At 37.9% G+C, this 26,917-nt stretch overlaps 1 protein-coding gene across 3 annotated transcripts in view; it reads left to right on the forward strand.

The window, feature by feature from the left end:
- ELFN2 (extracellular leucine rich repeat and fibronectin type III domain containing 2) overlaps positions 1-26,917 on the forward strand; it is a 208,846-nt gene that overhangs the window by 44,364 nt on the left and 137,565 nt on the right. For all 3 annotated transcript variants that reach the window (XM_058191291.1, XM_058191290.1, XM_058191292.1), the window contains one exon: positions 22,147-22,325. The gene's annotated coding sequence lies outside the window, so the exon portion shown is untranslated. The remainder of the gene's footprint in view (positions 1-22,146; positions 22,326-26,917) is intronic.

Genomic DNA, 26,917 nt, shown 5'->3' on the forward strand with positions numbered 1-26,917 from the left:
AACCATAATAAATTTCTAAGCCATACTTTTAACTGTGGATTAATTTACCCCAATTATGATTTTTAGATGTTTTAAAATTGCAGTCATTGTTAGCTGCCTTTAGGGTTTCTTTGAGGAGAAGGTGGGATATAAATGGAATAAATGAATAAAAAACTTGCCTGCCTTTTCACACCTTCTTCTATTCCTCTAAGAAAAATTTGTGAGCTCCATAAAGATGTTGAAAAAATTCATTCTGTGTGATAGAATGTAGTCTGGATTCCTGGGGGGGGGGAGGAGCTGCATTCCAGTGGACTAAGAGGCAGAGAAGTTTTAGTTGGGAGGAAGAGATTCAAGACAGTTTCTCCCTAAAAATTCACCGAGTATATCTTTATTGATGCAAGTTGTTTGCTTTAGTTTGGCAAGGTTTCTGTCTGTATTTGAGGAACAATAAAGGAAACTGCTTGGAAGTAATTTTGTGTGTCTTTCTTAGTTCTGGAGCTGGACATTCTGAGAATGTAAGTTGCATCCCTATGAATGCAGCACCTCTATGGGTGACAATAAGTGCTGAGATACAGCACATCATTTTGCAATTTGACTTACATAATCCTTTGTGTTCCCTTTGTCCAAGCACCCAAATTTTTCTCTGTGGATGCTACCCTTTGCCATTTCTCTCTTTCTCTGAATCTGAAGGGGATCCATATGCGTCATGCAGGAAGGTCAAAGCAAGATTATTTTTAACATTGTGCATTATTATATCCATTATTAACCCAACCTCTACCTCATATGCTAATTAAAATTCAAATATGTTAATTTAATCAGGAATTTGGGGAAGAACTAAATAGAACCGCTGGTTGAGTTAACCTCATGCACCATTTAATTGTGTCTCCTAAAGCAGGGGTCTCTAATCTTGGCAACTTTAAGCCTGGCGGACTTCAACTCCCAAAATTCCCCAGCCAGCTTTGCTTTGCTGGCTGGGGAATTCTCGGAGTTGAAGCCCGCCAGGCTTAAAGTTGCCAAGGTTGGAGACCCCTCTCCTAAAGGGAGTTGGGTGTAATAAGAATCCATGACAATCAGAGGCTTGCTTTGATTTAAAAGGAGGAGGCCTGAAATAGTCAGGCAAGTGGTTTGAAGCACAGTGGCAGAATTGTAGCTAGAAGCTTTGGCTGGAAAGACCAGAAGGAGAAAGCAAAGACCAAAATGTGTATGACAGACCTGGTTTAATGATCTGGGTTAATTAAAGAAGAAAGAGCTTCTGATAAGAGGCAAAATGAAATGGGACGAACAGCTGTAAATGTGAATGAGGATTGCCTTGATGCCAAAAACCTATCCTATAGTCTTTTTATTTAAAAGAAGCATAATCTTCGGTCCCCCAGTCATAATAAAATGGGTAAGAAACAAGCAAACATATAAACTAAAAGATTACAGGTATACATAAAAACTCCAGCTGCCTCCATAATACACTAATAATGTTAGAAGTTACATTAATGTTGTAATTTAAGAGTACTATATAGAAAAAGTAAAGAAAACAATTTATCCACCTAAAATCAATAGTTACTATGAAATGTTTGGAGAAATAAAAACTAGTTCACACAGTGAAAAGTACACTGTGTCACAGTCAGATGAACCTTATGTCGATATTTCCCTCCTATAGAAGGATTCAGAAAATAGGCTTCTTTTTCACATGACATACAGAATAGAATAGAATAGAATAGAATAGAATAGAATAGAATAGAATAGAATAGAATAGAATAACTGGGTTGGAAGAGACCTAGAAGGTCTTCTAGTCTAACCCCCTGCCTAGGCATGAAACCCTACACCACTTCAGACAAATGGTTATCCAATATCTTTTTAAAAACTTCCAGTGTTAAAGCATTCACAACCTCTGGATGGAGGCAATTAATCCACAGATTAATTGTTCTAACTGTCAGGAAATTTCTCCTTAGATTGCTAGACTTGCACAATCATTTAATCCCTGTAGCCATTAAAAAAAAATAAGTGAGAAGGGATCCCAGATTATTTAACCCGGTTCCAAATTTATCACAATGGTAATTTTATCAGTTTGCTACTTTTCTGGCCGCAGGTAAGTATTTTATAATGAAATTTTATTTTGAATATTTTTATACTATTTTGTCTACTTATCCAAAAGTAATGCTTAAAGCAGAATAAAGCAAGATAAAGATAATGTATTATTATTAATAAGGAATCAATTAAATTATGTCAATCAGAGATGGAGTTTTTAAAAGCCAATTGATATCATTTTTCCATTTTCTTTCTTTTTCCTTTTACCCCTTTCCTTCTTTTTTCTTTTCCTTTACAAGGTTATGTGCAGCTAACTTTGAAACAATAACAATAACAACAACAACAACAATAATAATTACATAGAAGTTTCTAGTTATTTTCTTAACATAATATAACAACTTCAACACATTTAAGTCAATCAATTAATGATATAATGAATTTTAATTTTTATGATAACTAAACCAATCATAAAACTAATTCATTCAAGTGTAAAACGTTGAGCATAATATTAGTCAGTGGAGTCTATTTATAAAGGTAAAGGTTTCCCTCGCACATATGTGCTAGTCATTCCCAACTCTAGGGGGCGGTGTTCATCTCCGTTTCAAAGCCGAAGAGCCAGTGCTGTCTGAAGACATGGTCATGTGACCGGCATGACTCAAAGCCAAAGGCGCACAGGACGCTGTTACCTTCCCACCAAAGGTGGTCCCTATTTTTTCTACTTGCATTTTTTACGTGCTTTTGAACTGCTAAGTTGGCAGAAGCTGGGACAAGTAATGGGAGCTCACGCTGTTACCAGGCAGCACCAGGGATTCGAACCGCTGAACTATTTATTTATTTATTTATTTACTTACTTATTTATCATTTATCATTATTTATTATTTTATTTTATTTATTTATAGTTTATTTATAGTTTATTTTAAATAATTCTATCTTCTCTTTTTCATAAGATGGTCATAGCAATATAAGCTAAAAATATAAAATAGGGAAAAAACCAATAACAAAGAGCAGCCAAAATATCTAAGCAGGCTCAATATAATTTTTTTTAAAAAAGGGGAGGGGGCTTTCAGCTGTATTGTCTTTCCTAAAACATGTTCCTGAAACATCCACATTTGTTCTGCAAGAGTATAAATGCCAGTGATTTAGGAATGCCCCCCAAAATGCAGTCTTGCTTAAAGGTACCCTTCCACAACCTGGTCACTCTTCAAATGTGATGATTTTAACCCTGATATTCTCAATAGCGGCTGTAACCCCTGGGGGAATTCTGAGAAATGAAGTCCACCATCTCTCAGTGCCCATGTTGGGGAAGAGAGGAAGAAACACCTTCATGGCTGGTTTCAAATGGGAATGTATGAAGACACAATATGAAGATTGCCATTTGCTGAGGACATGTCCTCATAACGAAGCCTCATTGCTAAGACAGGGTAAAGTTGGGCTGCAGTGTTCTGACATTGATTGATTAACATTCTAACAGTGTTCAATGATATTGATATTGTTTCCTGATTATTTATTTGTACCCTATGACTGTCATTAAGTGTTGTACCTTATGATTCTTGATGAAGGTATCTTTTCTTTTATGTACGCTGAGAGCATATGCACCAAGACAAATTTCTCGTGTGTCCCATCACACTTGGCCAATAAAAAAAAAATCTATTCAGTGTTCTCACAAGGAACTTGGCATGAGAGCATCCAGTAGGACAACACATGGTTCATCGAGGAAGAATAACCACTGGGGTTTGTGATCAACTGGGACCAATTAGTTCATTATAGGACTGTTTATCTGGTTGTTAGATTTTAGGCTTCCATATTTATTTATTCCACGAGTTCCAAAGAGTCTAAAGAGCTTAAGCAGCTGTTTTCTTTTGGGAAGAGGTCTTCAGAGATAGAAACATCAACCTCATGTAAGCCCAAATGCAGGTCTTCCAGGAAATCACTATTTTCACTGGTGGAATATGGAAATACTGCAGACTCTAGAGATTTTGCCCAGTGTGAAGTTGCATACACAGGATGCTATCATTCATATTGCTACAAAAGTAGCAAAGCAAATGTATTATTATCATCATCACAGAAGGGAATTAATTATAATATATGAATTGGCTATGAAAGGAATTGGATATTCTTTTGCTGGAACTGCAGCAACCTATTGTAGGCAATATGTTTTTATTTTAAAATGCTTGCTTTAATTGAAACAGCCTTTCTTTCTGAGGGGTGGAAATCATGCAAATTGTGATTTTTAAAAAACAGTTTTGCCCATAGGAGTGTCAAGAATGATTTCCAGTCTCTAGAAGAAGAGATGTGGAATTCCAAATTGGATTAAAAAGCTATACATGCTCTCTTTCTCTTAGTTTTATGCTGATTTGTTTTAGAAAAATCAAGCAGATTTTTTTTTTGGGTTCCTCAAATGAAAGGTAAAACATCAGGGTACAGGTAGTCCTTGACTTACAACAGTTTATTTAGTGACCGTTCAAAGTTACAACGGCACTGAAAAAAGTGACTTATGGCTGATTTTCACACTTATGACCATTGCAGCATCCCCATGGTCACATGATCAAAATTCATACACTGGGTAACTGACTCATATTTATGACGGTTGCAATGTCCCGGGGTCATATGATCACTTTTTGTAATCTTCTGACAAGCCAGATTCACTTAATAACTATGTGACTATTTTAACGATTGCAGTGATTCACTTAACAACTGTGGCAAGAAAGGTTGTAAAATGGGGCAAAATCCACATAACAAATGTCTCACTTAGCAACAGAAATTTTGGTCTCAATTATGTTTGTAAATTGAGGACTACCCTGTAGAATACTTTCCCAACTTCTTTTATATTCAGGGGAATGATTGGCAGTAGCTTTCTAATGGGTTGATGATGCTTGGTGGGGAGGATTATATTGATACTACCACCAATTATATTGAAACTACCTTGAATTGCAGTATACCACACTGACCCAACTCTGTTGCTGAGGCATAGTAAAGCTAACCACTTTTTCCCTCTCAAGCTTAGGAACTTTAAATCCTTTTCATGCTTCTGAATAGGGCTGTACAAATGGAGGTGACAATTGTGTGTGGTCCCCTGGAATCTTAGTGCAGGGGTCTGCAAACTTGGCTCTTTTAAGACTTGTGGACTTCAACTCCCAGAGTTCCTCAGCCAGCAAACTTTAAAAGAGCCAAGTTTGCAGATCCCTGTCCTAGTGTATCCTTTAGACTTTAAAAGAGGTGCTACTGAATTGTAATTTTAATGCAGTGAAAAAGGGAAATGTTTAAATATTCAGGAAGTTCACTTTAATTAAGTGAAACAAAATCAAGTTTAGTTATTTCCTGACTCCACCTACTTTTTGGAATTGAACATCTAGTCCTAGGAAAAAACACTGTTCGAGCCAGGGGTGAAATGTTCCTGGTTCAGACCGGATCAACTGATCTGGTAGCGATGGCGGCGGGTGGTTCGGAGAACTGTTAGCAAAAATCCCTGCCCCCCCAATGCCCCCCCAATCGCCTGGTCACCTGCTTTCCCACTTGCCGCTTCTTTTAAAAAAATGCTTTTAAAAGGTAAAAAAAAAGCTCTGACAATCACAGCTGATCCGCATGATCATCAGAGCCTGATCCAGATCGTTGGCTGAATAGGTTGTAAAAAAAATGCTTTTAAAAGTAAAAAAAAAGATTGCGCACCACAGCTGATCAAACCCCCCCTCCCGCTGTTCTACTTACCCCATGCCTCCTACGTACCTTGATGAACGTATCTTTTCTTTTATGTACACTGAGAGCATATGCACCAAGACAAATTCCTTGTGTGTCCAATCACACTTGGCCAATAAAATTCTATTCTATTCTATTCTATTCTTTTGGCATGCACTGTGCACACACGTGCACCTCGCATGTGCACACAGTGCACATGCGCAGCCAGTGAACCGGTAGTAAACTGGTTCAGATTTCACTACTGGTTTGAGCCCTAGTGTTTAAACACTAACCTTAAGAAGTTGCTCATAGCCATCCATATGGTCATTTCAGTCCGTTGAAGTGGTTAACATGTTCTTAGTAGCTGAAGTGAGATTCTTGCAATAGATTCTATCAGCAGAGACTTTGAAGTAAAGAAAAGCTCCAGGGGCTCTTTTGCTTTAAATAATAGTTTGGCTCAGACAAAGCATGGCACCATTATAGAAGGCTGTGGGAGCAAGTCATGCACTGGAATGCTTCCCTCACAGATTCCACTTCAAGTAATTACTTCAGCTTTAGTACACACCATATGGCTGCCTCAACCAGGAAGGATAGTTTTCACTTTTTCTCAGTCCAGGATTGTAAATCTGGAGCTTTCCACAATTTTGGTAAGAGTTGTGCAGTTGAATAATACTAGATACTGTACTGGATTTCATGAGTTTATAGTCCCCACAGCCTAACTGTCATGTAGATTGGTTTATCTATGAAGCAAACAACTAATGTTCTCTTCCTTCCCCACATGTCGTGCTCTACAGATGCTTCTACATTCCCCCTACGTTATTGCACAAAGATAAACAAAAGTAATAAAAATAAATAAATACTCTGAAGCACATACCATTTTACACTTTAAAATTGATTACATCAAAGCACTATTGTGGCTGCGGGAATAAAATTGAACTCAGTTTCTGCTTCCCTGGTGCTTATCACATTTCCTTGGAAATAATATTATTAATCATTTGAAGAGAAAACCTATATTGAAAAATATATTGAAAATAAGCATAAAATGGGCATCTGTTCATTCCAACTGCCATTTGTACTTTGGCTCTACAATGTTTGTGTGTGTGTGTGTGTGTGGTTTTTTAAAAAAGGATTCTACAGATTCCAGAACCAGCAGTAAACAAACACAATATGCCACTGAAAGGCTGTTGACCATTGTTACTCTTGGATTTTGGCAATGAGGTCCATTCTAAATGCATCAATAACAGTTCGTTCAAATGCAAAAATGTATCTCTGGTTTGAATTAAGGCAGAAATAAGTGAATATGGAAGGATGGATGGATGGGTGGGTGAGTGGGTGAGTGGGTAGATGGAAAGAAGGAAGGGAGGGGAAGGGAGAGGAGTGGGAGAGGAGATGAAAGGAAAGGAAAGGAAAGGATCCCAATAAAAAAAATGGTAATGCCTTTAATACAGGTGCATTTGCCATATTGTAAGATAGGTGTTGCAAAGCACACTCCTCCTAGAAAATATAAAAATAGCAAAAACATTAACACATGTTCCTTCTCTTGGTTTCCATACTATGTTGGGTTCCACTACTGTTGTCCTAAAGATAGGACAAACATCTACCAAGAAAAAAAATCCATCTGGATGGTAACCCTGTTCATCTTTAACTAGTGCCAAATAATGACAGAAACTTCCTTGAAATTATCCTTTCATCTTATAATCTTTTTTTTAAACCAGCTACTGAAAAGCTATATTTGGTTTTTATGCCTATTGTCTTAATTCTTCTGTCCATTCTGCTTCTGTGGTGGAAATAAATTACCTCTTGTTTAAAAATAATTGTCCATGTTTTGGAATATCTCTGGTGTACTTGATTTTAGGTTTCATTACTCAAGATTTTTCAAGTGTTAATCTGATAATATTAAGAAAAGGAGGAGAGAATTCTGGTCCTCTGGAATAAAATCTGGGTTCACACTATGAAAAATGGGAAGATTATCTTATATGCCTTATATTTTGCCAAATTGAATATTTGGTTATAAAATTAAGATTGCAGGTTTCTATTACAAATTTGGGGTGAGAGAAAGATTTGCAAATGTATGAATGCTTGCAGAAGGACTCTTAATTTCATCAGCTATATTCAGTTGTAACTGTGATACTGTGATGGAGCTCAGAATAATTGTTAAGAACAAATAAATAACTTTTAGGTATCTACCATCAATTGATTTATAAATATCTCTCCATCCAATTTATGGCCAGACTGATGAATGGCAGCATGGTTAGATTTCAGTTAGTCTTGCAGGGTCCAGGAAAATAATTTAGTCGGTAGCATTGCTGCAATTGATTTGAAATTTGTGGGCATTTCTTCAAAAAAATGACTATCATACAGAGTGTCCCAGCCAGTACTGGGAATAACTCCAAGACTGCATATGATGTGGGTTAGAATCAAGAGACTAGAAATATTAGCTTACGCTTTGGAAAACAGTATATTTTTTGTATCACATCAGATCCATAAATGTAGTCTTTATCTAAACAGATGACTACCAGTCCCAGACTATCACACAGCACAAAGTTTAGGTGCCTCTTTTACTCAGAAGGGGAATTCACTATTATATTGTCAACATATTTCTTCATGAAGAAATCTGAGTAACACTGAAAATTTTATTTTTTAGCCTTTAAAAATAACTTCACAATAGTATGTCTTGTTGTTGTAATCATATGTTTAATTAAAATAATGTTAAAACCTGCTGTTTAGGAGAAGCTTTATACCATGCTTTTTGGTCCTCTATTTTTTAATATTTTAAAAATATAACAATATTTAGCAGAGAGTTAATTTCACAGTGAATTATGGTTGCACTAAGAAATAGGTTCAATTAAGGATACTCAACATGTTTACAATGGACTATTTTAGAGTGATGGTGAAAAGAATGTGAGTCTATTCAGTATGAAATAAAATGAGTTCAAATATTCTAAGAGCCCTTTCACTGGATATGGAAACATTTTGTGACAATTTTAAAAATGCCACCAAATATATATATATAAATGTTAGGAGGGGGGAAAAACAGAGAAATTAAATACCGTGTTTTCCCGAAGATAAGACCTTGTCTTATATTTTTTGAACCCCGAAATAAGCGATTGGCCTTATTTTTGGGGAGGTCTTATTATTTTGGGGCACGTGGAGCAAGATGGGGCTCCTCTTGCCGTCTTACCTGATTTCCAGCTCTGCGTTTAAATTTTTTTGGGGAGGGCTTATTTTCAGAGGGAGGGTTATTTTAGCGCATGCGCTCAAAAGCCCGATTGGGCTTATTATCGGGGATGTCTTATTTTCGGGGAAACAGGGTATGAAGGGTTGATTTAACTCAGATAATTTATTCAATCCAAGTTGACACTTGAAATGATTTACCCAACAATTCTTATTTGGCATTTTGATTCCAAATGTTACATTGGAATATTTGATTGGAATTTTCAAATTGTTTTGGAAAAACAGGTTTGTCAGTTTGACGTGGCTTTCTTATTCAAATAAAATTTGTTATTTGCATAGACAGCACTGTTGACAAGATCTATTTATTGCCACAAAGTTCATTCAAAATATTCAGAAATGAACATTGTCAAAAAGCAGACAAAACAACCAGCAATCCAAAGCTACTCAAAGATGCAAGTGTTTCTTATTTACTTGGCTTTTTCTTTGACATGTAAGAAGGCTAGCAGGAAAACGTTTCTTGGTGGAGAGGCAGCATGAAGAGCTTCCTCTAGTTTGACTTTTGTGCATCACATTGCTATTAAAAAGTGCTGACAGACCATCCAGGCCACGGCTATCCAAATGGCTTTGATCTTTTGTAAGGCATTCAGGACTTGGTGTTGGGATTGGATGGTTAGGTTAATGTTCTCTTTTTATGAGTTGGGTTTGTTGCTTTTGACCATAGGCAATATAGTTGTTTTTGTTAAATTGCTGTTTTTGATCCTTGTACCCCACCCAGAGTCATCTTTGTGAGATAAGCAGCTATATAAATTGTATGTAAGTATGTATGTATGCATGTATTTATGTATATATATAGAATTAAAATGGGAAGTTGGGAGGTGTACCTGGAAGAACCTCTTTCTGAGAAATCTGTTGTAAAGTACACACAACCATTGACCAAATCTATAGACTAGTCCAACCTTCTGCAATGGTGCTTTCCATATACATTAGTATACAGTATTTGTGTATTCAATATTATGCAACTTATGTTGCATATGTTGGACATATAAATTAGGAATGAGGAGAGCTGTACTTGATCTCATTTACAGGGCATCAGGGCATCAGGCTTGGGAAGAGTGTGATTACCAATCGGAAAGAGGATCTTTGCCTTTATATCTCAAGCAAGTTATGATTTGTTCATTTGTGTGGACATTCCATAAAGTTGATAAGAAGGAAATATTGTCAGTAACAAAAGCCAGTCTATGCTTTTAATGAAGTTTGGTATTACTGCAGGGGTGAAATCCAGCAGGTTCTGACAGGTTCTGCAGAACCAGTAGCAGAAATTTTGACCAGTTCAGAGAACCGGTAGTGGAAATTTTGAGTAGTTCGGAGAACCGGCAAATACCACCTCTGGCTGGCCCCAGAGTGGGGAGGGAATGGGGATTTTGCAGTATCCTTTCCCTGCCATGCCCACCAAGCCACACCCACCAAGCCACATCACGCCCACCAAGCCACGCCCTCAGAATCAGTAGTAAAAAAATTTGGATTTCACCACTATATTACTGTTACCAAGTGAAAGTTGATGTAGTTTGAAGACCATGGTGTCCAGCTGATAATATTAGGTAGTACAGATTATAATGATGGCAAGACTGTTGGCAACACCTCAGCTAGTAAAATAGGCTTAGAAGATTAACGTAGAAAGCAACATGAAACATTATAAATGTTTGGGAGACATTGTAGTTGGGTTCTTCCAAAGGTTTGTAATATGTCGCTTAAAAGTCAGGTCCAAAATTACTGATTTTCCTGCCATGTTGTTATAAGAAAGTGTTGGTCATGTACACAGGGCCACTCTGAATGTGAAAAGCCTTCCCAGTCTTCTGAATGAACTGGATGTACTTAAGGGCAGCCTTTATCAAGCTGCTAGCTCCAGATGTATTAAGATGGCAATTCTCAGAATTCATAACCAGCATGTCTGAATGGATTCTGAGAACTGAAGCCCTAACACATTTGGAGGATTTCCGTTTGTAAATGATGACCTACCAGAGATTATGGCTGAAGAAACATTTGGGTGTTCATGTGTTCTTCATTCTAACATGAATGTATCTGATTCATGTCTTTTTGTGCTGATTAAAACATATTAAGATTTAGGTTATTGAAATGTATTTTATCCTTTCTCTGAATTTCATTTTGCTTTTCGAAACAGACACACAAATAAACATGAATCAGTACAGTCTGCTTCCTTAATAGGAAGGGTTCCTTACACTCTTTAAAGCTTATGGTTTCAGTTGCAACCAATACAGAGTGATTAATATCCCTTACTGTTTTCCTAATAAATATTTTGTTAGTATAGTAAACAATTCCATTGTCTCTCCTTTTATAGGACATTGAATGAATAGTTGTTTCCTATAGGAAAATGGTTTCTGCTGATTGATTGATTTAGTATGTGTTCTTATATACCGTATTTTTTGTGGGTTGATGCTCCGCTAAAATGTTGAAACAGCTATGTAATGATCACACAATATGCAATCAAGCTGTTCTTCCTAGCTTTTCAGTCATTTATCTGCATCTGTGACAAATCTATAAACACCTGTGTATTATTGCCTCTAAGTTATAAAAGGCATGCATTGTTAAATCCTTCTTGGGATTCCTCTGTTCAGCATAAGCCATTCCACAAATCTTTTGTAATGCTAAATATGTTTCCCTGGTTGATTAAAAAATATCCTTCAGTTACATCATATATTATACATCCAAGGATGAATTCTCCATGTTTCCTTGAGAATCTCATTGTGGGTACCAATCAAGCATATTAGTCTCACCCACATTGATCTTTGAGAAATAGAGCATAGTTCAGCTGTAGAATTACATCATTCATGACCTGTAAAAGGTTCAATGTTCAATCTTTGGCATCTTTATTTAAAGGGTTGAGAAGTAGGAAGGATCTGTGTCGGAAACTCTGGAAACTGCCTCCTATCAATGTTGCTTTCCAAATTGTAAGGACAATTGGCCAGTGGAGATTAGATATAAGCTGTCCGATGAGGATTGTACAGGCTAAAGTCACCATGCCCTTTCAAATGTATCTTTGGGTTAGGACCATTGCAATACAGGATTTGCTAAATAACTTCATGTGGAATTCAAAACTCTACCTAGTGTTTTTCTTATACAGATAGATCGGGATTACTTACATGTTCAAATAATGCAATATTGGATTTAGTGCGAATTTATATTGGATACCAGATTGTATTTAATGCAATCCCAAATTAATTAATTAATTAATCCCAGTTACTGTGAATCTAGCACATATCCGCTGAGGCTGTTGGATGTGTAGTTGCAGTTGAGGTTTTACATATTGTTAATATTCACACATGCAAAATGGAGAAAAGGAAGATTCCACTAGAGGAAAACAGTACAAATTTTAAATAAAGATGCTTTTGTCAGTGTAAGTTTACCTTTAGGAATGATATTTAGAGGGTTTTTAACATTTTATTTTACTTTCTCTAACTACTCTGTGACTTTGTTAATCATACTTTTCAATTATATTTTTATCCTTTACTGTAATATTTCATTAAAATAGATAATATAAATCTATGGTTTGCATTTTTCATTGCCTGTTTCTTTTGAGCTGGAACCAATTACCATATTTTCCATAGAAATATCACTTCAAATAGTGCTAATTTGAATAATGTGACCATTTTGTGGGATTCATTAACCACAGTAATTGAGATCTACCTGTACTTATGCAACCCCTTTGGGGAATTGAAATGGATAACTTTCACGTATGTATTTATCTACTCATGCAATATGCAAATATGACTTACTGAACTCCTAGCATGGTCTTTGAACAATTCTTGTTTTTTAAAAAAAAGTAGTTTTGAATAAGATCACCCTTTGCTTTTCTCTCCAATCAAGCTCTTTCGCTCTGCATCACTTTTAATATGTAAACTGCTTTGGGTTCTTCCTCCCAGCTTAATAACGAAAAATGTATTCCTTTCCTCATTGTGCCAAGAATTTCCAATCACTTCCTGGATGCAGTCATCAGCCAATGTCATATTGCATATTGTAGAATCTATGGTAGATTCTTCTTTGCCCGTAAATTATGCATATATATATATATCTCCAAAAGAAGAGAAACAAGAGATAATTTTTTTCAGTGGGAATGCTCATTTTTCAGATGTGCAGTCCAGAAATTATTGTGGAGTAGGAAATACTAGGCAGATAGGAGAAAGTGAAAGTGTAGAACTGACCACCCAGGGATGCATCTACAAAGCATCATTGGTTTAAATAAAACTTTTAAAAGATTGGCCATTTCTAGACCTTTGAGTATATCTTTCACTAGAACAGCACTGATGATACTACCTAGTTGGGTAATAAAATGTCTGCAAGCAAGCAACCAAGCTGAGAGAGCACCAAGGACTGCATAGTTCAATCCTGAGCTATGTTGTCTTTTCTGTTGAAAATTTGTTTGATCCAGAATCATTACTGGATTGTGTACCAGAAACATCCTTAGTGAAGTTGGGACCATACAGAACTATGAAGGAGAAACTTCTATCATGTTGGAATAGACATATTTATTAAAGAATAGCACCCAGGCGAACTTTCTTTTTCCCTCCCTACTCATGAATACAAATTAATTTTAGATTCAATGTAATGTTGATCTGACTGCTGTCACCATTTCAACAGTAATGAATTGCTGATGATTATTCTTTGTGTACAACATTTTCCAAAGAGATTGAAAATAGTCAGCTTCTGATTTTCTGCTTCCATGTTCAGTGTTTGCACTGATCTCTAGGTAAGTAAGTGGGTGGTAAATAGTTTATTAAATAGCCTCCAGGCTATTTCAAGTAAAGAGTTTTGTATGTTAATGTAAAGAAGTAGTGCCTTCCACACCTCTGATTCCATTGGGATCAGCTTACATGTGGGTGAGGGGTAAATGATAACCTGTGGATTGTGATACCATCTTGCAGATAATGTGATGTGTATCCTTTCATCAGATGTCATTATGTAATCAGGCCATTTGTGTGATGATACACATGCCATTTTAATGTTGTGGCTTATTACAGATGCCATTGGATCAAACACTGGACAGTCTTCTACTCTTTTTTTTGGGGGGGGGAAAGTGCGTCTTATACTCTGAAAAGTATGGTACTTTGTGGAGTGGGAAAAATTAAGAAAAGGACATATGGAAAAGGCATTTCTTAGTTCCTGGATCAGTTAGAAAAGGAGTTACCTGCTTTGTCTATATTCATTTGTATGTGTTCGAAGCTTCATTTCAGTGAAGAAAAGGGGAGAAAAAGAAAGAAAGGCCTAGTTTATTAAGATTTTCTAAATCTCCTCTGGATGAGATGAGCTTCCTTTGGGATTTTAAAAAAAGCAAATCAAAAGAGAACTGTTGCTCAACTGTGCACAAATTCTTGTTCTTTCCTAACTAGCTGGATCAAGTGGGCCATTTTTTTTTTACTTTCTTTGGGGAATTTAGCGAACTTGAAAATATACACACACACCAAATACGTGCTTCAGTATTTGGACACTCATTAATGAGGTGTTGAATAGTAAAAGAAAAAGAGAGAGAGAGAGAGAGAAAGAGGGGAAAAAAAGGTTTTTCCTCTGCTCCTCTTTCCTGGGTGATTTAATTTGGTGAGAATGGTAGGATATTTTTATTTGCGCACAGATTATTCCGGTGACTCAAGATTAGTTAATCTCTTTCATTTTCAGCATCAGAACATTTTGATAAGAATAGAAATGTATTCTTACACGGGTATATGTAAGTCATTCCCATGTCTAGCAATGGATAGTGTGTTCTAAAGTCCTCCAACTATCACTGTGCCAACCTAAATGTAATGAGGATATGATTTATACCACAGATACTCTAGAATCATAAGTATTATTGAATTCAAAGAAACTTCAAGGTTCAATTAGCCCAATCTTTTTCAATGTGCAAAAAACCTAATTCTACCATTCTTGAAAAATAACTGTCCCAGCTGTTAAAAATCTCCAGTGATAGAGAATCCAAAACTTCTGTAGACAAGACTATTTCAAATTTGCAATTTTTTACTGCCAGAAAATTTTGTTTATACTTAAACAAAATCTAGGTAGCTGCAACTAATACCCATTATTTCTGGTTCTAGTTTTTGTGGCCATAGGAAATAATTCCTTACCTTTTTCTTGGGGGAATTCTTTTATGTACCTCAAGACTGTTATCGTGTCTCCCTACCTTGTATCCAGTTTGAACAACCAAATCGGTAAGAGTCTAATAATTACCCTGATCATTTTCCTGTACTGCCCCAACTACTAATACCTGTTTAAGTAGCTCTTGGTGTAAAGCATGCGTGACAAGACTGTAAACTAGTACGAAATTAAAATGGCAATTATTAAAGAAATACAAAACATACTGTATGTTAAAAATACTATTATGTAATGGGAGTTAATTTTCTAGTTTGGTTAATGACTTATCCTCCAGGCATAAGCAAAAGATATTGCCCATAAATGTTGATATTTGCTTTACAACACTCAAACGCTCTTGTGAGTCATCGTGATGCAAATATATTTCTGCTAGATCTGCCATTGCCTTGCTAAGATCCTCAAATCAGCCATGTAAATGAGGAGGTTGAGAAGATGTAAGCTCATCTTTGGGTGATGCCTACTTGGGTTGGTCATCTTTATTTCCCTTTTAATAACATGTTTAAAAAGTTTTCAGCACTTTGCTTAGCAAAGGCACTGTAATTGAAGGAAGAGCTCTTATATTACAAGCCTTCCCAGGCCTGTCTGCCAATCTCCTTTTAGGGAACAAAGAAAGGGCACTAGTTTTACTTACCTTCCAACAGCATGTTTGGCCTCATGGCTTTTATCATACTATTGAGACCGTGCAAATCTTGAGCCAAATTGGGAATGCAATCCCAGTTGCAAGGACAAACCAGGTAGCACCAGGATCTGATTTGCTCTGATTTTATAGTTATCCTACTTGGGTGATCTTAGATCTTTTGATTTTTAATGTGTAGGTTCTATGCATTGTTGCCTTGTGCTTTGCTCAATTTCCTTTGTACGATGTGTTGTTCTATTTTATTTGATCAGCCTTTTCTTTTCAGGATTACAAAACATTGTAAAGCTCTGGCAGCTTTTAGAAGGGGAATTAATTAAAGAGCTAGTATTATTCCAAAGGGTGGCTCAGTGGCTAAGACGCTGAACTTGTCGATCGAAAGATCGGCAGTTCAATGGTTCGAATCCCTAGTAGTGAGTAATAGGGTGAGCTCCCGTTATTTTTCTCAGCTTCTGCCAACCTAGTAGTTTGAAAGCAGGTAAAAAATGCAAGTAGAAAAATAGGAACCACCTTTGATGGAAGGTAACAGCATTCTGTGTGCCTTTGGCTTTAGTTATGCTGGACACATGACCATGGAGATGTCTTCCAACAGCGCTGGCTCTTTGGCTTTGAAATGGAGATGAGCACCGCCCCCTAGAGTCGAGAATGACTAGCACATATGTGCGAGGGGAACCTTTACTTTTACCTTATTACTCCAAAGCAAGCCAGTGCATTTTGGGTAAGGTGTTTTGTCCAGGAGAAAAAGAAATACAGGTTGACTTGACATGGTATTTCATCTGCCCTGAAGATGAGAAGAAGAAGCTTCTCCGCACAAATTGCTTACGCTCAGAAGTTTCTACTAGCATTTCGAGTAGTTAATTGAAAGCCTCTTCCAATTCATTCAAGCTTCTAAAGTGATGCAGATTCAAACAATAGGGTTGCTTCATTTCAGAATTAGGACTACGTATAAAGTAACTTTGAAGGAGTGCTTCTCACAAACCTTTATCAATCATTTGGCATCCCTTCTGTTGATACCTTGAGAAACACAAGTGAAGATGAACAGACAGCATCTAGACCTGTGAATTGTAATGCTTGTGGTATATTTATTTTCCTGGCGGAGAACAATTTGACATATATTTTCAGCAAGTGTAAACTTGTAGTGGCTCTTGAAGGAAAATTCAGAAGATTGGAGTAGCAAGTGACCACACTTCAGGTGAAAGAAGCTAAAGATTTATCAGCTCAAGAGAAGGAGGCACTATAAAAGGAAATGACAGGAGAAGCAGTTCTCTTAGGGAAGAGAATTAAACAAGGGAGCAAGCTGAGAAGATGAGAGCCACAACCAGAAGCAAGTACTATGAAAGATATTCTGGCTGCTGGAACTTGGAAACAGTTTTTTGACCTTTACTAATGAAACAGCCCTTCAGGAGGACAAGAAGATAAATGGAACAGGAGATAGATGGTTGCTATATAAAAGGCAGAAGGCCTTGCAAGAAGACAAAGATAAAAATTGTGGGATATGTGATGCACTCTTATGAGACATTGAAACAAAGATTTGCTTTCTGGACCTGTCACTCACAAAGTGTGCTGTATGTCAGGGGCACAGATCAGACAGAGCAATTCTGATGATCAATTGTTCCTTCTGTTATGCTATTTGGGGACAGAGATACTGCAAAGACTAGCTATGACCATGTCACTCGGAAGATTTGAAAAACTAGTGAGAACATTAATGTTCTCCTGCATTCTTCCAGTCCATGAAAGAGGATTGGAAAGGGAAAGAAAGCTGCAAGTTTGCTATTAATTGTGCAGATAGTGCTGATTTGGTTTTGGGACCATGGTCTGAATTACCTAGATCAGGGATCTCCAACCTTGGTCCCTTCAACTGGGAGTTGAAGTCCACAAATCTTAAAGGGACCAAGGTTGGAGACCCCTGACTTAGATGATCAGAGTTGCCAAGATGGAAGAATACAGAAAGATCTATAATGGGGAAATGGATCATGAATATGGCTGAGTTTGCAGAAATGGATAAATTGACTTATTATGTTAAGGAGGGTAGTTACAATTGCTTTTATAAAAGACGGAGACCCTGTATAGATTTTTTATTGAAAAACATTAAAAATAAACTGGAGATTTGGGGATTTATTGATTTACAAGGTTTGTATATGGGAAGAAGGGAACCATGATATGTAATTTGGCAAGAAGGAGATAGTAATTACTATACTTGTAATTGCTGCAGAGAAGGGTGGAAGTCACTTCTTTAGATATCCTTTTTCCCCCTTTTTTGTTATCTTTCACATTTTTTCTCTCTTATATTTCCATTTCCTACTTTTTCTTTTATTTATTTTTTTAGTTTTTAAATTTATGTAAAATATAAAAGCTAATTTTTAAATCAAAGAGTTACCTAGTTGTAATGTTCACCTATGCAAAACTCTTGCTATATATGAGTTGCATTGAAAGCCTGTAGCACATAGGGTCCAGGTACTTACAGAATTGTTTCTGCATTGAATTTGGTAGGTCCCCTTTCAGGGTCCATTTTTTTCAGACAAGGTGCCATCTTGCAGAATTGCGATGTGTCTCCTTTGCTACAATATTTGCACTTCAGAACAGTTCCCTTTCCCTGAGAGTCAGATGGGCCCCACTTTCTTGGCTTTCTGAAAGACTGTAAAAACTTGGTTCTGTTCTTAAGGGGAGAATCAGAATGTTAGGGTGGCTCAATAAACATGTGTTTATTTTTATGGAATTGGTAGGTAGTATCTTGCCTATTTGTTTTTCTTGTATTAGATTATTTTAATTGGCTATCAGCTTTTAGATTGTTTTTGTTTGGACTGTTTACATTCCAGAGTTATGAATTTAAGATGGAGAGCTGTATAAATTTTCAGAATAAATACTGGGCATATCATGTATTTCAGTTCAACAGAATTGGCAAACATACAGTATATCTGGCTAAAGCATAGGGAGTTTGATCAGGAGAAATTTAAAATGAACTCTCTGAGGTTGAGAATGAAAACTCTGAGATAAGATTTCATTGCTTGGGCATTGTAAACAGGCTAAAGCTGAATTCAAACAGAAAGGAGTTATTGTATGTCCATCATGGCTTTTATTTCCAGTAGGAAATAAAGGGGAGGGGGGAAATGAGGTGAGACATTGTTCCTGAAATAGTAAGGTCATGACTTGGGATCCTCCTGGACTCACAACTGGGGGACAGGTTTCCTCCAGCTTTAACTACTGCAGCTGTTGTAGCCTTAACTAGAACATAAAGACCCTGCAACAATTAGCTTCTGGATTTTGTTGTATAGTTTTACACTTTTATTTTTGTATTATTAATATTATATTGTGGACACTTTAATGTATTGAATGATTAATCTGTCAAGAGTTGTTTGGTTGCAGTTACTAATAATGAATGGATGTATGAGTGAACAAACGAGAAAGAAAGAGAGAAAGAGAGAGAGAGAGAAAGAAAGGAAAGGAAGGAAGGAGGAAAGACATAAAGAAAGAGAAAGAAATGAATGTTGATATAATAGGATATGTTAATCACCTCTATCAAAAATATTGAGATCAAAAATCACCACTATCAAAAGATGCTGAGACTCTAGAAAGAGTGCAGAGAAGAGCAACAAAGATGATTAGGGGACTGGAGGCTAAAACATATGAAGAACGGTTGCAGGAACTCGGTATGTCTAGTTTAATAAAAAGAAGGACTAGGGGAGACATGATAGCAGTGTTCCAATATCTCAGGGGTTGCCACAAAGAAGAGGGAGTCGGGCTGTTCTCCAAAGCACCTGAGGGTAGAACAAGAAGCAATGGGTGGAAACTGATCAAGGAAAGAAGCAACTTAGAACTAAGGAGAAATTTCCTGACAGTTAGAACAATTAATAAGTGGAACGACTTGCCTGCAGAAGTTGTGAATGCTCCAACACTGGAAATTTTTAAGAAAATGTTGGATAACCATCTGACTGAGATGGTGTAGGGTTTCCTGCCTGGGCAGGGGGTTGGACTAGAAGGCCTCCAAGGTCCCTTCAAACTCTCTTGTTATATTATATATTATAAAAATGAAGATACTGTGGGAGACCCTGGCACAATGATCCATTCTAAGCAGAGGTGGGTTTCAGCAGGTTCTGACCAGTTCTGGAGAACCGCAGGGGTGAAATCCAGCAGGTTCCGACAGGTTCTGGAGAACTGGTAGCGGAAATTTTGAATAGTTCGGAGAACCGGCAAATACCAACTCTGGCTGGCCCCAGGGTGGGGTGGGAATGGAGATTTTACAATATCCTTCCCCCAGGAGTGGGAAGGGAAGGGGGATTTTGCAGTATCCTTCCCCTGCCATGCCCACCAAGCCACATCCACAGAACCGGTAGTAAAAAAAATTGGATTTCACCATTGGAGAACCGGTAGTGGAAATTTTGAGTATTTTATTTATTTTTTATTTATTTATTTTGTCACAACATCATACAAAAAGATTATAAAGTATATAAACATATATATGAGTAAATGTTAGGAGGTATAAGCATATATATATATATAGGAAGAAGAAAAGAAAAACAATAGGACAGGAACGGTAGGCACGTTTGTGCGCTTATGCACGCCCCTTATGGTCCTCTTAGGAATGGGGTGAGCTCAATAGTAGAAAGTTTTTGGTTAAAGCTATTAGGATTATGGGAAGAGACCACAGAGTCAGGTAAAGTATTCCAAGCACTGATGATTCTGTTGCAGAAGTCATATTTTCTGCAATCTAGATTAAAGCGGTTAACATTAAGTTTAAATCTATTGGTTGCCCTTGTATTATTGCAATTAAAGCTGAAGTAGTCTTTGACAGGAAGGACATTACAATAGATGATTCTGTGAGTTAAACTTAGGTCTTGTCGAAGGCGACGGAGTTTGGAGAACCGGTAAATACCACATCTGACTGGCCCCGCCCCCACCTATTCTCAGCCTCCCGAGTCCCAGCTGATTCGGAGATAATGTGGATTTTGCAGTAACCTTCCCCTGGAGTGGGGTGGGAATGGAGATTTACTACCCACAGAACCGGTAGTAAAAAAAATTTTAAACCCACCACTGATTTTAAGTCATAGAAGCTCATAAGGTAACTTTGGACAATTCACTTTCTCTTAACCCAACCTACCTTATATGTTTGACTTGGAGAGGAAAATAGGAGAAGCAAATATTGTATATGCCATCTTGAGCTCATGAACGAAATAGATAATAAACCTAATAAATATAAAAAAGGAAAAACACTAGTTCAGAAAATTCACAGTTCTTGTGATCTATCATATAACACTTACAATGTGGGAAATAAAACAAATCTTCCTACAATAATGGAAATTTAATATAATAGTATGGAATGAACCCTGCCAGTCAGATAAAGCAATTGAAAAATGTAATTTGTTCAAAAGAAATAGGTGCAATAGAAAGGGATGTGGCATTTTACTTTGCATTAACAATAAACATAGCTCTGGTTTCTTTGGTTTTCTCTGAGCTTGGTGGTTTGCTTGCAGATGTTTCGTTACCCAATTAGGTAAGGAACATCATCAGTTTATATATGTAAGCTTAATCTACATATATTTCCTTAGGTTAGTAATTATAGCTGCATAGACTTTCAAGTGAAAGAGCTTGGCAACATTTATATAGAAGCCATCTATGTTAAAATAAGTTGAAAAATCAATAAAACAATACTGTGGTTGCTGTCTATGATTGCTTCCACAGCTAAGGAGAAGATGCGGATGATCTTTCCAAAAGCAACCCTTTTCTCTTTCATAGAATTATGTAGTAATGGTGTTGAAGGGTTTAATTAACCTACCATATGTTAGGAGACAAACTCTCATAATACGATCTTTCTAGGAAATTCTTGATTTGTTTTGCTGACAACTTTTTCCTTCAGAGGATGAAGGAAAGCACAGAAAGATCTACTATCCTCGATTTGATACCGACCAAAAGGGAAGACTCATTCAAGGCTCAGTTAAGCGCCAGGAATAACGAGGGGAAAAACCATACAATGCTGTAGTTCTTGACTGTAACAAAATAAAATCTGCCAGATAGATATTTTAGCTCACTTTGCAGATCGGCCTGCTATCTGATGTGAAGCTAACTGGACAATTTTAAGCACTGCTTCCACAGTTGTGGATGTGGCTGGGAATAATTCATCGTGGCTGAATAAAATAATAAAGAATAGAGATTAACTAGATGCCCTCCTACTTACAGGGAATGCAAGGTAGGGAGGAACAATTTTTCAAAATGTACTGTACTGTGTACTCTTTGCAAGCTTCATCTCTTTGGCTTCCATAGGTCTTTCTGTTTTTTGCATTTCTTGTCTCTTTCCATGATACCCTGCTAGGTTCCACTGCCTGTGGATTCAGCAGCTGTGTGCCCCTCTCTCATTCTCTCGCCCCCCCCCCCCGCTTCTCTCTCACACACATACATGCATTCAAATGCACTCACTATTCATTTGTGGCATATCCTGTTGCCATTGGAAACCTAAGAAAGAAGTGAATATATCCTCCAACTCTCAGGCTTTTTCTTCCCCCTTTCCTCTCTTCCCCTTGCAGGAGACGAAGAGCTCAGCAATGAATCCATTGGAGCACCGATCCATCAAAGAGCCAGATCAACGAGTCACAGATCGTACCTAAATGTGATTAAATATCCTTCTCTTCCAAAGCTCAGAAGGAACACGGATTTATCTGGCATAGCCTTTTCACAATTTGATGTTCAAAGCACAGCATTTGAGGTAAGAGAAGCTTCTCTTTTTGGATTTTCCCTCTCCTTCCCTTTTCCTGTTTGCTTTCCATAAAAGACACATTGGAGAGGGATCTTACTCTTTACATATTGTCTGCTGAAAGGGTGCTTAGTCCAGGGGTTGCTTGCCAGTCTTCCTTAGCAGCTTTTGCTTGGAACTGTGATGTACAGGGGAGAGGACATACAATCTACCTGCAATCCAGAGATCTATCTTTTCTCTCCCTTTTTTCTTGTCTACATCTGGCCTTCTAAGCCCTACTCTTCACCCCTGTGGAGCACACCCCTTCCGACTTTCTCAATCAAGCAACATTTTGTTTTGCGTTTGATAAGTAAAGAAGTGACAAATGTTCATTATGCTGTGTAAGTCGGCAGTGCGTTTGGAGAAGGACAGCAGGCCACTTAAAATACCTTTTATTAGGTTCAGGCCTTGTCAGTTCATGAGTGACGTCCCATCTGGAGGTATGAATGATCAGAAGTTGAATATGTGCTTGAGAATCACCTTTAAAAGACAAAGCTGGAGATCTCAAAACCCAGCTATCTGGATATGCTTTACCATCCAAGTTAATGTGAGATTCAGTTTCATTAGGTGATACTTAGAAGTATAAACTAAGATCGTTGCCATAGCAGTGCTTTGTTGTTGATCTTGTTGACACATTAGTTTATCACACTATTTGTTGGCACTGGAAGCAAAGTTTATAATGATTTATACTTTGAATTTATAAGATTGCCCAACTCATATTTACTCCAGTTGGCAGGTAGATTAAAAATAAATAAATAAATAAAGCCTGCTACATTAGTTTAAATAAATAAATAAAAGATGGCTGATGCCAGGAAGAACAAACCTACCAGAAACATACTAACTATAACCTATTCTAGGTAGATCCATAGCCTGACCTAACACAGAACCAGATTTTCAAGGCTCATTTAATCGAATAGCAGGGTTGGATCCATTTGGATCTCTGGGGAGTGGCTCTCCCAGAGGAATCGCAGCTCAGTGACATAAAGGTAAAATATGTTTAGAATTAATCTCTTTATGTAAATTTAATACCCTCAAGTTTTCCTAGAGATGAATGAAATGTTTGAATCAATTCCTGATTTTTCAGTGCAAATCTACATTGTACACGATGGTTCAAATTTTTGGGGTAAGCTAGTGCAGTGAAACCTTAAGATCTTTAGAAATAATTGTGATTTCTGTAGGCCATGAAAGTCAGATGCTGCTGCTTTATAATGAATCACTCCATAGGTCTACCTGCCTTAGTAGCTTTCTAAGTTTTTACCTCATCTTTTGCTCTGCAGTCTTGTGCATGGTCTTAAGACCCACCTGTGTGGCTTAATGATCACATGGTCCAGTGTTGGCTCAAGTCACTCATTCAAAATTTGTGTGATTCTGATGGAATTGTAGGATATTTATAGGAAGAACGTTCTCCAGCTGAAGCAGTTCCAGCTATGACATTCTCAGCAGTAGGCACAGAAGAAAATTTGTCTCTGACCTGGATGAGGAGAAAGAGATTGCTAGAGAAAGAAAACAAAAAGTGTATTCCCTACTGACTTCAGTTCCATTCTGATGGACCACCAGATGAGAAAAGCTGTATTAATCAACAGCAATAATGGAACATTCTCCCACCTCTCCAAAGTTTGTAAAACTATGTCTTGTAATGCATCTGAATGGCTCTGCATTATGCAGAATTCCCAGTATTTGAGGCTCATGGAGTAAAGTAGGCAATTGGTTCAGGAACTTTTATAAATAAGATTATAAAATTACTAGCTTACTATCAATTAATAAATACATTGCCAGAATTGGCAGAGGATGGTTGCTGAGCAGCAAGTTTATCTGCCTCTTACTTAGTAGATAGATGTTCTACATTTCATCCACCCAATAACTTTTTTTTAAAAAAAAATCAAGATAGGGAAGGGCATTCAGGTAAAAATATAAAATAGAACTTGTAACCCTTGACTCTGTCCCCTTCAAAATATTCCTACTCACACTTTTAAACTGTTGGAGAATGAAAATGTGCTGCTATCCTTAAGGACCCTCCATTCAGTGTTTGCAAAATAATAATTACTCCCAAGTTTTTGTCTTGTGCATGCACTGTGACTAATGCTTAGAGTGTGGCTGTAGAACTTTAAAATCAATAAATAAAGGCATGCTGAATATTTCAAGGCTTGATTGAATGTTAACAGTAGAGTAGATTGTTCTGTTCTTACCTCCTTTCAGGCATTTATCAGAGAAAAAAAATCAGGAATAGCTGTAAGAATTTCGGGTATCCAGGACCAGTATCTTTCATGCATGGCCCTGTTGATGATGTCTCTGGCCAAGACACATTGACAAACATCTTCAGTAGACTTCTATTTGTGTTTTCTCAGAAAAAGAAGTAGAAATCACATGCCCGAGAAACCTGCCTGATCAGGGTTCCCAAGCATGCAGAATGCTTGGATTGTGTTCACATGCCAGATGTACATATGTTAAAAAATAAGCCTCCTACAGATCACTCTAGTCAACTTGGGAAGATTAAGATCAAGAGTGGGTTGCTACAGGTTCACCTGGGTTCGGGAGAACCTGTAGCTAATGTTATGGCTGGTTCGGAGAACCTCCAAATCCCACCCCTGGCTCACCCTGCTCACCCACCCCTCCCACCCCTCCCCTCCCCTCCCAGGAGTCTCCACATAGCCCATTTTGGATGCGAGGTAAGTGCAGGACCTGTGTGGAGGCTCAGAGAGGGGGAAAACTGGGCCTCCGAAAGCTGTGGAGGGCCTCAGGACCCTGGGGGAAATCTGTTTTTGCCCTCCCAGTGGCACAAAGAAAGCCTCCGGAGCCTAGGGAAGGTGAAAACAACCCCCGCTATGGTGCAGGAGGTTGACTAGGCCACGCCCACCATATCCACACCCACCCAGCAACCGGGTAGAAAATCCATTGCTGAAATTTTTGAAGCCCACCCCTGGTTAAGATACAACCCCATTTTACTTCTATATTTTAGTAAGATATAATGCATGAGTAGAGTTAGGGTGTCCTCAGAGAAGACACTTATTCTACTTTCTAGATCGTGTTCTTTTACCAGGAAAGTCACAGGAATTGCTTATTTTGAAGCAAAACTATTAATATAGTGCTGGCAGAATGCAGTGAGGCTGCTTAATTATTATTATGGTTAGGGACCTTGCTCAGGCTGGGATTACTATTTTGCATTCTTTGAACTTTTCCCCTTCATGGTAGGAAAAAGGATCTCAGGCTTGAGGTGAATTCCTAAGCCTAAAGACATACATATTTTTGGCTATCAGTCTTGTCTCCTGTCTTCTTATTCTGTCTCCTGTCTCCCAAACCTTGAAGCTTGAATTTCAGCTGCTTCAAGCAGTTACCTCCTTTTTCTTCTTCTTCTTCTTCTTTTTTTTGACAAATCACCAAGCACACTGATGGTATAAATAATAACAATTTGGCAGATAATGGCAGAACACAACTGAGTTCTCCTGCAGACTGTTCATGCTGGGCTTGCTTCTCAGCGGTAAACTCCACTTCCATGCTGTTGACCTTTCCAATTGTCATCTATTTTGAATAACTCGGGTTAAATGCTGTGGCCAATGACGCCATCAGCAGATCCCTTTAGATGCTAGGTAAAAGCTTGCTCTCAAGGCCAATTTAGCCTGTGGCAACTTCAGCTTTCAGGGAGTCTGTGAAATATCAGCTTGCATACTCATCAGAGCTTTTGTACTCAAGTCAACCTGGATGGATTTTGACATACATTTGAAAAGCTGCTGTCAGCGATCACATTGGCTTTGGATTACACATGCCATAAAGCATAGAGGCAGTGGTGTCCCTAAGAAGACACATCTACAGGCATATGAAGATTTTCTTCTTTTGAAGATCATATGATAGCCGTCACCAGGGGAGCTTTTCATCAGGTTCGCCTGATACGCCAGTTACGTTCCTTTCTGGATCGGGCTGCCTTATGCACGGTTGCTCATGCCCTGGTTACATCCCGCCTGGACTACTGTAATGCTCTCTACATGGGGCTCCCCTTGAAGGGTACCCGGAGACTCCAACTGGTCCAGAATGCGGCTGCGTGGGTGATAGAGGGAGCACCTTTTGGCTCCCATGTGACACCCCTCCTGCGTAATCTGCACTGGCTCCCAGTGGTCTTCCGGGTTCACTTCAAGGTACTTGTTATCACCTTTAAAACGCTCCATGGCCTAGGACCGGGATATTTACGGGACCGCCTACTGCCACCATTAGCCTCTCACCGACCAGTGCGCTCTCACAGAGAGGGCCTCCTCCGGATACCGTCAGCTAAACAATGTCGGCTGGCGACCTCTTGGGGGAGGGCCTTCTCTGTGGGGGCCCCTACCCTCTGGAACGAGCTTCCTCTGGGGCTTCGTCAACTCCCCGATCTCAAGTCCTTCCGCCGTGAGCTGAAGACGCTGCTGTTTCGAAGAGCAGGACTAGCTTGAACGTAGTTTTAAACTTGGGATTTTAAAAAAAAGGGTTTAAATGAGGTTTTAAATTTGTATTTAAAAGTTAGAGCATCAATTGAATTTAACTGTCTATTCTTTTAGCTTTTTATGTATTATATGTTTTTCTGTTGTTTTTGACTGTGA

The sequence above is a fragment of the Ahaetulla prasina genome, chromosome 7 (assembly GCF_028640845.1).
Source record: "Ahaetulla prasina isolate Xishuangbanna chromosome 7, ASM2864084v1, whole genome shotgun sequence".
Classification (NCBI taxonomy): domain Eukaryota; kingdom Metazoa; phylum Chordata; class Lepidosauria; order Squamata; family Colubridae; genus Ahaetulla; species Ahaetulla prasina.